This window comes from Oryctolagus cuniculus, chromosome X (assembly GCF_964237555.1).
Source record: "Oryctolagus cuniculus chromosome X, mOryCun1.1, whole genome shotgun sequence".
Lineage (NCBI taxonomy): Eukaryota > Metazoa > Chordata > Mammalia > Lagomorpha > Leporidae > Oryctolagus > Oryctolagus cuniculus.
Window position 1 is genome coordinate 114,358,895 of NC_091453.1, and position 13,643 is coordinate 114,372,537.

The 13,643-nt window shown below is 39.6% G+C and overlaps 1 pseudogene; it reads right to left on the minus strand.

The window, feature by feature from the left end:
* Positions 1-12,739: 12,739 nt before the first annotated feature.
* On the minus strand, positions 12,740-13,316 carry LOC100351859 (PRELI domain containing protein 3B pseudogene; annotated as a pseudogene).
* Between the last annotated feature and the right edge of the window lie 327 nt (positions 13,317-13,643).

Genomic DNA, 13,643 nt, shown 5'->3' on the forward strand with positions numbered 1-13,643 from the left:
TTTAAAGTTGTACTTATTTATTTTGAAAATCAGAGTTACACAGAGAGTGAAATCTTCTATTTACTGGTTCATTCCTCAGAGGGCCTGATGGCCAGCGCTGGGCCAGGCCAAAGCCAGGAGTTTCATTTGAGTCTCCCACGGAGGTGGTAGGGGCCCAAGCTCTTAGACCAGACCTTTAGGAGGGAACTGTATTGGAAGTCGAGTATCCAAAACTTGAACAGGCACTCATATGGAATGCTGGCATTGCAGGCAGTTGGCTTTACAACCACAATTTTGGTCCTGGTGGTGAAATTTTTTTTCACTAGATCTGTCAAGATCTTGAAACTAGAGAGTCGAGCCCAGCAAGCCTACAACCCATAAAATATATTCTTATTTTTTTCTACAGTTTTGATCATTTGTCATGTGGTCTGGCTCACCGGATGCCTCTGCTCTTCAACCCACCCCTTGAGATCCATATCCACACTAAACCTTTACAATCTAGATGAATTGAAATTGCTTCAAATAGGCTGAAAACTCTCACATATTTGAATGAAGCCTGTCTCTTGAAAAAAAAAAAAAAAACAAAACAAGAAATGTAGCAGTTCTCTTTTTCTGGAAGCAACAGCTATCTTTAAAACATTCCAAATAAGAATGTCATTCACAGGTACAATTGAGACTTGTGTTTAAACACTTTTCCATTCTAAAAGCAAATGGAAATAAATTTTAAAATCTGCAAATAAAATCACAGCTCCACAAATAAGTGCCAAATAGAATATATCAGCTATTTTTCTCCTATGTAAACAATAAGTTTACAATAGTTCCCTAACTATTTCCCTAGTTCAACATAATTAATTGAATATAATATTGTAAACCATTTATAGTTTCAAAATGTCAGGTAACAATGCAATGACAAACTTCAGTTTTTTATTGTAAAGTTTTAAAATAACATGCTACTATGTATTCTGGAGATTAATGTGATTAAACAAGTGAACTGGGCCATAGAATTTTCATTAAGATTACAGTTTTGTCACTAAATACAACTTTATAAATTAAGTCTCAAAGATCTTCAGTTATTTTATTTCCAATTTTAAGTTTCTTAATGCTTAGGAGCAAGGTAATGAGAGTATTTATTTACAACAGTTACAGTTACTATTTAATTGAAAACTGTGACCCTCTAGTAATCTTTCAAAACAGGCAGCCCTTGAATGGATTGTAAAACAAGACTCAACTATTCGGGCCAGCTCTGTGACATAGCAGGTTAAGCCACTTTATGCGATGTTGGTATCCCATTTGTACACCAGTTCGAGTCTTGGTAGCTCCACTTTTGATCCAGCTCTCTGCTGATGTGCCTGGGAAAGCAGTGAAAACTGCCCAAATCCTTGGGGCCCTGCACTCATGTGAGAGACTCAGATGAAGCTCCTGGCTCCTGGCTTCTTCCTGGCCCAACACTGGCAGTTGCAGCCATTTGGAGAGTAAACCAGTGGGTGAAATCTCTATCTCTCTCTCCCTCTTTCAAAAAATACTTTTTTTTTTTTTCAAAAAAGGACCCGACAATTTGCTGCCTGCAGGAAACACACTTTAGCATCAAAGATATACGCAGATTGGGGGCCGGCACTGTGGCGTAGCAGGTAAAGCCACCGTCTGCAGTACTGGCATCCCATATTGGTGCTGGTTCCAGTCCTGGGTGCTCCATTTCCTATCAGACTCTCTGCTATGGCCTTGGAAAGCAGTAGAACATGACCCAAGCCCTTGGGCCACTACACCCATGTGGGAGAACTGGAAGCTCCTGGCTCCTGGCTTCGGATTGGCAGAGCTCTTGTCGTTGAGGCCAATGGGGGAGAGGACCAGTGGATGAAAGACCTCTCTCTCTCTCTTTATTTGACAGGTAGAGTTATAGACAGTGAGAGAGAGAGAGAGAGAGGTCTTCCTTCCATTGGTTCACTCCCCAAATGCCTGATACTGCCAGCACTGTGCCAATCCGAAGCCAGGAGCCAGGTGCTTCTTCCTGGTCTCCCATGTGAATGCAGGGGCCCAAGCACTTGGGCCACTTGGGCCATCCTCCACTGTCCTCCTGGGCCACAGCAGAGAACTGGACTGGAAGGGGAGCAACCGGGACTAGAACCCAGTGACCATATGGGATGCTGGTGCCACAGGTGGAGGATTAACCAAGTGAGCCACAGTGCTGGCCCTCTCTCTCTCTCTCTTTCTGCTTCTCCTTCTCTGTGCAAATCTGACTTTCACATAAATAACTAAATCTTTAAAAAACGATATACACAGATTGAAAGCGAAAGATAGTTAAAAAGGTAGTCTGTGCTAATGAAAAGCAAAAACAAGCAGGAAAGCCATCCTAATATCATCAAATAGACTTTAACAGAAAAACTGGTAAGAGATAAAGAGGGACATTTTGTACTGATTAAAGGATCAATTCAACATGAAGAAGTGACTATAGTAAATGTAAATGCATCCATTGCCAGGGCTCCTGCCTATTTAAAACAAATGTTGGGACTGGTATAGTAGGCTAAGCCTCTGCCTTGGGCACTGGCATCCCATATGGGTGCCAGTTCATGTACCAGGCGCTCCTTTTTCAATCCAGGTCTCTGTCCATGGCTTGGAAAAGCAGTGGGTGATAGCCCAAGTGCTTGGGCCCCTCTATCCATGTGGGAGACCTGGAGGAAGATCCTGGCTCCTGGCTCCTGGCTTTAGATAGGCCTAGCTCAGGCCGTTGTGGCCATCTGGGGAATAAACCAGTGGGTGGTTTATTCCTGGTTCTCACTCTTTCCATCTGTAGCTCTACCTCTCAAATAAAGAAAGAAACAAAATAAATGTTAATGGATCTAAAGGGAGATATAGATTCCAATACAATAATAATGGGAGGACATCAGCACTGGTGTTATAGTGGTGAGCACAGCTGCCTTCCAAGAGTAATGTGGAACTTCAACAGCCCACTTTAATCAATGTGTAGATCAACTACACAGAAAACAAACAAAGAAACAACAGAGCTAATCTAAACTATGGGTCAAATGGAACTAATTGATACATACAGAACATTTCATCCTGCAGTTGCTGAATACACATTAATTTCATCACTTCATGGAACTTTCTCTAGGATGGATCATATACCATAAAGCAAGTCTCAACAAATTAAAAAAAATGTAAAGCATACCATGTATCTTTTCTGACCACTATAGAATGAAGCTGGAAATAAAAAAATTAAGAAACTCTAGGAAATATGCAATCACATGGAGACTGAACAACATGCTTATAAATGAACAGTGTGTCATAGAGGAAATCAAAAGATAAATAAAACATTTCTGGTAATCAATGAAGATGACAATATATCATATTAAAACTTATGGGATACAGGAAAAGCAGTGTAAAGAGGAAAGTTTATAGTAAATTATGCCTACATAAAAAAATTGTAAAGACATCAAGTGAATGAGCTAACAATGCATCTCAATGATCTAAAAAAAAAAGAACAAACCAAACCCCAAATTAGTAAGAGGAAAGAAATAATTAAAACTAGAAAAGAACATAATGATATTCCCTTCTCATTATGTTCTTGGAGTGCTATGAACAAATCTGTTAAAAAAAACTAGTTAAAATTAAGATAAAAATGAACTAGAGAATAATTAAGCAAAATTGAAACAAAAATACTTCAAAAACTCAGTGAAGCCAAGAGCTATTTTTTTTTAAAAAATGGATATACCATTGGTTCAACTAACCAAAAGAGAGAGAAGACTCAAGTTAATGAAATCAAACATGAAAAAGAAGATGTAACAGTGGATACCACAGAAATAAAAAGAATCATTAGTAATTACTACAAAGAGCTGTAATGGCAACAAACTAGAAAATCTAGAAGAAATGGATAGATTTCTGGACACACACAATCTACCAAAATTAAGTCATGAAGACACAGAAGACCTAAATAGACCAATAACCAAGACAGAGATGGAATCAGTAATAAAAATCCTCCCAGCAAAGAAAAGCCCAGGGACAGATAGCTTCACTGCTGAATTATATCAAGTTTTTTTTTAAAGATTTTATTTCTTTGAGAGATAGAGTTACAGACAATGAGAGGGATAGACAGTGAGAAAGGTCCTCCATCAGCTGGTTCACTCCCCAATTGGCCACAATGGCCAAAGCTGTGCTGATCCAAACCCAGGAGCCAGGAGCCTCTTCTGGATATCCCACGTGGGTGCAGGGGCCTAAGTACTTTGGCCATCTTCTATTGATTTCCCAGGCCATAGAAGAGAGCTGGATCAGAAGAGGAGCATCTGGTACTAAACTGGTGCCCATATGGGATGCTGGCACTGTAGAAAGAGGATTAACTCACTGTGCCACAGCGCTGGCCCTTCAAACTTTTAAAGAAGAACTAATTCCAGTTCTTCTCAAACTACCCAAAAACAATCAAAAGGGAAGGAATCCTTCCAAAGTCCTTAAATAAGGCAAGCATCACCTTAATTCCAAAACCAGAAAAAGATACATCAGAGAAAGAGAACTAAAGACCAATTTCCCTGATGAACATAGACAAAAAATTCCTCAACAAATAGTAGCCAGTCAAATCCAACAACACATCAGAAAGATCATTCACCTGGACCAAGTGGTATTTATCCCTGGTATGCAGGTATGGTTCAACATATGCAAATCAATAAATATGATGTATCACATAAAAATTAAATAAAAACAATATGGTTATCTCAATAGATGCAAAGAAAGCATTTGTTAAAATACAACATCCTTTCATGATGAGAACTTTAAGCAAATTGGGTATGGAAGGAATATTTCTCAACACAATCAAGGCAATATATGACAAACCCATGGCCAGTATCCTATTGAATGGGGAAAAGTTGGAAGCATTTTCCACTAAGATCTGGAACCAGGCAAGGATGCCCACTTTAACCATTGCTATTCAATGTAATGGAAGTTGTTATTCAATGTTCTGGAAGTTTTAGCCAGAGCCATGAGGCAAGAAAAAGAAATCAAAGGGATACAAATTTGAAATAAGGAAGTCAAATTATCCCTGTTTGCAGATGACATGATCCAGTATATATAGGGAAAACAAAAGACTCCACTAAGAGAGTATTAGAACTTATAGGAGAGTTTGGTAAAGTTGCAGGATATAAAGTAAACACATGAAAATTAGTAGTTTTATATACACAGATTATGCCATGGCTGAAAAATAACTTGAAAGATCAATGCAATTCATAATAACTACAAAAATTTAAAAACATTAGAATCAATTTAACTAAGGATGTGAAAGATCTTGTCAATAAAAATTACAAAATATTAAAGAAATAATAGAAGAAGTCACACACACAAAAAAGAATGAATCTTCCACATTTGTGGGTTGGAAGAATTATTATCATCAAAGTGTCCACAGTACCCAGAGCCATTTGCAGATTCAATGCTATCCCAATCAAAATATCAATGACATCCTTTACAGATCTAAAAAAATGATGCTAAAATTCATATTGAAACACCCGAGACTCCAAATAGCTAAAGCAATCTTATACAACAAAAACAAAGCTGGATACATAATAATACCAGATTAAAGACATATTACAGAGCAATTATAATCAAAACAGCATGGTATTGGTATAAAAATAGACATATAGACCAGTGGAACAGAATTGAAACTCCAGAGTTAATCCACACTACTACAGCCAACCAATCTTTGACAAACGAGCTAAAATCAATCCCTGGAGAAAAGACAGTCTCTCCAAAAAATGGTGCTGGGAAAATAGGATCTACACATGCAGAAGTATGAAACGAGAATCTGACCTATCACCTTCTACAAAAATCAACTCAAAATGGATCAAGGAACTAAATCTACAACCTAATACCATCAAATTACTAGAAGAAAACCTTGGAGAATCCCTGCAAGACATCGGCATAAGCAAAGACTTCTTGGAAAAGACACCATAAGCACAGGCAATAAAAGCAAAAATAGACAAACAGGATGTCATCAAGCTAAGAAGCTTCTGCATTGCAAGGAAACACTCAACAAAGTGAAGAGGCAACCAAGAAAATGGGAGAAAATATTTGCAAACTATGCAACTAATAAAGGATTAATATCCAGGACCTATAAAGAGCTGAAGAAACTCAACAACAATGAAACAAACAATCCAGTTAAGAAATGGGCAAAATAACTGAGCAGGCATTTTTCAAAGGATGAAATACAAATAGCCTACAGACACATGAAAAAATACTCAAAATCACTAGCCATCAGTGAAACACAAATGAAAACCATAATGAGGTTTCACCTACCCCAATTAGAATGGCTATGAGACACAGATAAAAAAACAATAAATGTTAGTGAGGATGTACAGGAAAAGGTACACTAAAACACTCTTGGTGGGAATGTAAACGAGTACCACCACTATGGAAGACAGTATGGAGATTCCTCAGATCATTGAAAATAGTTCTATCGTATGACCTGGCCATCCCATTCCTGGGAATTTACAAAAACAAATGAAATCAGCATATGAAAGAGTTATTTGTACTTCCATGCTTATTGCAGCTAAATTCACAATAGCTAAGATATGGAATCAACCCAAATGTCCATCAACTGATGACTGGATAAAGAAAAATGTGGTATATATGCATTGTGGAATACTATTCAACCATAAAAAAGAATGAAATATTGTAATTTTCAACAAAGTAGACCCAACTGGAAACCATTATTCTTAGTGAAATAAACCAGTCCCCAAAAGACAAATATTATATGTTTTTTTCCGATATGTGGTAGTTAATATAGAACACAAAAATGTGCAGGAATAAAACTGACATCTTCTGATTTGATTGTTGTATTTACCCCTTGTTTGTACTGCCATGGAATGTGGTTTTCTACTTTTTACTTGCTGAATATTATGGTTCATGGTGCATTAAACCTGTGATTATACAAGTGACTGAAATTTTGTTTTGCAAAAATTTAAAAAAAAGAAATGTTGGAAGGGGGGAATTGAGAGACGGAAAAAGGAAGGGAGGGAGTATGATTATTTTCCTAGAATTGTACCTATGAAATACATGAAGCATGTTCTCTTTATTTTAATAAAATATAAATAACAAAACAAAATGGACAGCCTTTTCTTAACGCTACTATAAACCTGCTCTGAGACTTAGGGCATGTGGAGTCAAGTCCTGCTTCTGCCTTCACCAGCTATGTCATCTTGAATCACTCACCTTCACAAGCACCACCACCACCACCACCAACAACAACAACAACCCCTGTCTCCCTTGGTCTCAATTTCTCCATGAGTAAAATGAAGTAATCCCAAAGATTATTTCCAGCTCTAAGACTCTACTTTGAAATGAATGTAGTACTTAAGAAAAAACGCACTAACAGTGATTATGCTGGATATCAAAGAAGAATAGAAGGTCTTCATAACTGAAGAAGAGAATGGGAACTAGTGGCAGCTATGGAGAGGTGCTGCCAGGAACTCCCTTCCAGAAAGAATTTTCCATTCAACTGCAAGGAATGCAGTTGATTGGGTGCTTCCACCTATTAACACCTTATTATTGGCTTTGACGATCTCTTTGTGGGCATCCTCCAGCCAATGACTGAAGATTATAGAGATCCTAGCACCTGTACATTTCTATCTGAAGTGGGCCATAATGGCTCCAAAGATCCTGTTAAGTTGGCAGATCTGCAGTGTGGTCTGAATCTCATCCTGTTTGAACTTGCTTCCTCTTTCATTTCTCTGTCACAAGTCTTATCCTCCACTTCATGTTCTCATAAACTTCTCATAACCTAAACTCCTTAGCATCTACTTCCGGAGGAGCCAGGTGACACAAGCGTATAGCAGAATTTCCAGAGCAGAGAGAGCCAAAGCCTAAGACCCAATGAAGAGAAAGTGGTTAGACTTGCCTGGCTGGAGTCGAGCATTTGGACTGAGGAGCAGCTGAAAATCAAACTGGAAAGGTAAATTAGCTTTAGATTGAATAGGCTCAATAACATTGTCACATGAGAGAGAGAATTATGGTTGGTGCCAAACTGTAGCTCCAGGTCAAGCCCAGTCGCATCTTCAATCACCTCTCTAGGCCATTCTCTAGGCCAGCAAGTGATTGTCTACATAACAGGAGTTGGCTACTTCTGCAGAATATGTGAATCATATTAGTATTCTCCAAATCTCCACTTGATTCAATAGTATCTCCTTGGGAGCCTATTGAAAATAAGCACCCCTGGGACCAGTGGTATGGCATAGTAGACTAAGCTTCTGCTTTCAGTGCCAGCATTCCATATGGGCACCAGTTCGTGTCTTGACTATTCCTCTTTCAATCCAGCTCTCTGCTGAGGGCCTGGGAAAGCAGTGGAAGATGGATCAAGTCCTTGGGCCCCTGCACCCACATGGGAGACCCAGATGAGGCTCCTGGCTCCTGGCTTTGATGGGCCCAGCGCAGACAGTAGTGGCCATTTCAGGAATGAATCACAGATAGAAGATCTTTCTGTCTCCCCCTTATGTCTGTCTGTATCGCTGCCTCTCAAATAAATAAACAAAAACTCTTTTAAGAAAAGAAAATTAACACCCTCAGCTCTTCTCTGGACTACTGAATTGATGTCTCTTGGAGTAAGGAACACCGTTTCCAAACCCTGCTCTTAGTCTCATGTGTCACCAGGTGTACAAGTTTCCTATTGCTTCTATAACATGACCACAAACTTAGTGTCTTAAAACAACAAGAACTTATTATCCTGCAATTTTGGAGTTCAGAAATCCTCCTGGAGGGGTCACACTGTACTAAAATCAAGATGTCCTGAAGGCTTCATTCCTTCTTGAGCCTCTGGGGAAGATTTACCTCCTTGCCCTTTTCAGCTGCTAGAGGCGGTCCACATTCCACATCTCATGGCCTCCAGCCTCCATCTTCAAAGCCAGCAACACTACATCTCTTCAATTATTCTTGCACAATTATAGCTCTCTCTAACTTACTTCTTTTACCTTACTCTTCCATTTTTTAATTTTAATTTTTAATTCATTTTTAACAAATTCGATGTGCTTTGTAAATACAATTCCAAGAATGTACTGATATTTCATTAGCTTCTGTTGCTTCATAAGAAAATCATTTTAATATAACTCAGGCATAAAATTTTTAGAAAAATGTGCAGTGGGTATTGTTCAGTGGTTAATTATGTGATAATTATGAAGCAGCAAAATATGCTTTATTCTTTTGAATCTGCTCTGACAACCAAGACTAGTTCTCTTTCTGTCCTGTTTTTTGTCAACTGGAAGAGAAGCATGAACTCCCAGTGGGCAGATATAGTGTCCAAGAGATTACCTAGGCCAGGCCTGTGCCTCAAACACATAAAGAATTTACTTATATTTTATTTTTGAAACTTTTATTTATTCATTTGTAAAGGAGAGAGAGAGAGAAGAAAGAAGAGAAGAGAAGAGAAGAGAAGAGAAGAGAAGAGAAGAGGGGAGAAGAGAAGAGGGGAGAAAAGAAGAGGGGAGAAGAAGGGAGAAGAGGGGAGGGGAGGGGAGGGGAGGGGAGGGGAGGGGAGGGGATCTTTCATCCATGGCTCTATTACCCAAATGCCTGTAACATCCAGGGTTGGGTCAGGCTGAACCCAGGAGCTGGGAATTCGATCTGGGTCTCTTAAGCGGGTAACAGTGGGTCAGTATTTACACTACCACCTGCTTCCTCCAAGGATGCACAACAGTAGGAAGATGGAATCAGAAGCATAGCTGGGAATCAAATCTAGGCACTCTGATGTGGCATACTGGTATCTCTAGCAGAGTTTTACTCACTATGCCAAACATTTGTCCTGCTTATTTGAAGGATCCATGACAAATTGCTGTTTATCAGGAAAATGTTAATAGCTCTCGTTGGGAAATATTAATTATCTGCATTAGGTGATTAATTTTTTCAATTTGTTACAATTCCTGTAGAAATAAAAATGAATTTTAAAAACATTTATTTGGTGTCTATTATGAAATTATTGTCACACACATTGTCACAATTTAAATTTCACAGTGATCCTATGCAACTGACATGAGGAAATGGAAGCTCAGGGAAATGTGAACATATTGCTAAATGGGAAGAAGGATAGGAACTAATGTTTAATAAGCACCTACTATGTGATAGCTACAGTACATAACTTACTTCATTTTGTCTTCACAACATGTAACTGTTAGCATTCCCATCTTGCAGATAAAGAAACTAAGGCTGTGGGAGGTTCAGTTATTTCTCCCAACATCACACAGCTAGAAACTAGAAAGAGCCAGAATTTCAGTTCAGCTCTTCCTGTCTAAGGCAAGTGTTTTTCTCCATTAGCCTGCTGGAATCATAGCAAGTTTTTCCTGGTAAACTCTGTATTCCCTTGATATATCCCTTCAATTTAAAAAATTAACTTCAGGGGCCAGTGCCATGGCGTAGCTGGTAAAGCCGGCACCTGTAGTGCTGGTATCTCACATGGGCGCCAATTAGAGACCTGGATGCTTCATTTCTGATCCAGCTCTCTGCTATGGCCCGGGAAAGCAGTAGAAGATGGCTCAAGTCCTTGGGCCCTTGCACCCACGGGGGAGACCCAGAAGAAGCTCCTGGCTCCTGGCTTTCGATTTGCGTAGTTCCTGCTGTTGTGGCCATCTGGGGAGTGAACCAACGGCTGGAAGACCTCTCAATGTCTCTCTCTCTCTCTCTCTCTCTCTCCCTCCCTCTCCCTCTCTCTGCCTCTGCTCTCTGTAACTCTGCCTTTCAAATAAAGAAATAAATCTTTAAAACATAAAAAATGAACTTTAAATTTTTTCAGACTATAGAATACCTTTGAGTGTCTCAAAACTTCTGCTCCCAGCTCTTGTGAGTGGCAATGGTTGCAAGCATCAACTCAGCTCTGAGATTTAATTAGCAACAGCAAAAAATTAGAGTGTCACTATTTCAGAACCATTCATTTGTTGTTGAAGTAGTGGGCAGGAGAAAGCCGATTATTTTTGTGATAACCACTGTGTTTGGTAAAGACGCTCATCCGTATAAGCATGTCTCTGAGTGATCCCTTGATATAACCTATAAAGCAGGGGGAGGGGGAAATGGGCAGTTGCTGATTACTAGGCCTAGAGTTTCAGTTTTGCAAGATGAAAAAGATCTAGAGTTCCGTTGCATAACAATACTGTGAATATATTTACTACTGAACTCTACACTTCAAAATGGTTAGTGTGGTACATTTTATGCTATGTGGGTTTTTAAACTAGAATATATAATTAAAAATAAAACCAATTAGTTCTGAGAACTTTTAAAAGAAGTGCAAGAAAGAAAAATAATGAAAAGTGATGAACATGTTATTTATTTTCTTTACCCTAACAGTGTAAGTGGATTTTTGCCTTTATCCTTGTAATCAATGCATACCTAGACTCTTCAGATTGCACACGTGAATCAGTTGTACTCATGACAAGGTAAGAAATCAAGCTGTAGAGCTCAAAGAAATAGCAAAGAGTTATGCAATGAACATTTCCTTACACTTACACTCTACAAATGGAATAATAACCCACGATTATCCAAGCACTCAAGGGTTCTCTTAAAGGGCTGTTAATTGGGGGCCGACATTGTGGCACACAGGGTTAAGCTGCATCCTGTGATGCTGGCATCCCATATGGGCACCGCTTTGAGTCTTAGCTGCTCCACTTCTACTCCAGCTTCTTGATAATGTGCCTGGGAAACAGTAGAGGATGCCCCAAATGGTTGTGCCCTTGCCACCCATGTGGGAGACCTGCAAGAAGCTCCTGGCTCCTGGTTTTGGAACAGCCCAGACCTCACCATTGCAGATCAGTTTATGTGAAAACTTTTTTGCCTCTTCCTCTCTCTCTGTAGGTCTACCTTTCAAATAAATACATACATAACTTTTTTTCCAAGGAAAGGAGTACCTTTACTAAGTTATAAAACTTTGGCAAATCAATACAGTACTCTTTAATGTAACAAAATCATATTTTTTGTTGGAGTCATATATTCTTATAGTGCTAAATGTTCACTCCAAAAATACCGTTTAAGAGCTGGCGCCGTGGCTCAATAGGCTAATCCTCCGCCTTGCGGCGCCGGCACACTGGGTTCTAGTCCCGGTTGGGGCGCCGGATTCTGTCCCGGTTGCCCCTCTTCCAGGCCAGCTCTCTGCTATGGCCAGGGAGTGCAGTGGAGGATGGCCCAGGTGCTTGGGCCCTGCACCCCATGGGAGACCAGGAAAAGCACCTGGCTCCTGGCTCCTGCCAGGATCAGCGCGGTGCGCCGGCTGCAGCGGCGGCCATTGGAGGGTGAACCAACGGCAAAGGAAGACCTTTCTCTCTCTGTCTCTCTCTCACTGTCCACTCTGCCTGTCCAAAAAAAAAAAAAAAAAATACCGTTTAAGTACCAAATCAAAACACTGCTTTTTTAGCATAGCAAGTTATTTTATACAAATTAATGTCTTTTGAAACTGTACAGTTTCTCCTTTTACAGTGAATTCCCTCATGCAAGCTGTTGAATTCTACGGCAGTAGCACATGGTGCATTTGGAAGAGGAGGCTCTGTTTTATTCTGGGATTGGTCCAAAGCCAGGTAGAATTCCAGTGTATGAAAATCTTTCAGTTCTACCTCTGGGGAATTAAGATACTCACTTCAGACAATACTAACTTCAGATGATCCTTCTGATTTATAAGCCCTGCGTCTTTTTATTTTGATCAAAAGTCACATAGTCTTACTCCAGCTTATTAAAAAATTCTACCTAAAATATAGTTGTACTTTTTCAATAACAAATAAATACATTGGCCTGAAGAACTGGGAGCCTGATAGAGAACGGACGGCTGTCATTTCTCTACAAAGGACGCCGCCGTCGGTGCCTTTATGCTTCCTCTTGCCGACGCTGCCAGTTCTTCAATCGCAGCATTTAATTTATGTATTAACCACTCCGTTGCTTCTTGGCCTCTATTAGCATTTGAAGATGTCGTACTTGCCATCAGTCCTCCAAGGTAGCTGCTGAGGCTGACTCCTTTCACAGTGATTCTGGCTTCTTGAATTACAGCAGTTTTTTCTGGGTTCTGAGGATATGGTTTGTATATGAGTCTCTTATCTACTGAAATTGTTTTTGTAAATGAAGTATTAGTATATTTGAGTTTCAGCGTTCTCCCTACAGGATCAACTACAGAATGTTCTTGCACATATGTTTTGGTTCTTGCTGCACCAATAAGAGACATCATGATGGAGGGCAGGCCTCACTCGGTGTTGAGGAGCCTGTGGCTGTGCAGCTTTCCAGAGGGGTCTACGTGTCTGTTCAGCACATCCACTCCAACCACACTTGGGTTCATTGGATTTGGGTGCTTTTGCATTGCAGCTGTTATAACAGTTGCCCATGGGTGGCTACTCAAAGACATGTTCTGTGGTCCAGATCTTCTTGGTGCTGGTGGATCATATGATATTCAGGAAGCACTAGGGGACAAGGGAGCAAAGAGGCTACCAATACCTACATGTTTTTAAAAAGAACTGTTTATATATATGTGTGTGTGTGTGTGTACATATGTATATATCAGCTATATTTGAATGTACCACTAGATGGTACAAAAACCTAGGTTTCTGGTAATGATTCATTCATTTTGAAGGTAACAATAGAGTATTTAACTTGATATACTCCAAATATGTAGATTGTGAATTTGGGGAGTGAAACACATAGGAATAATACCTGGAGAAAAGAACAAGACATCATTATTTTGTGTT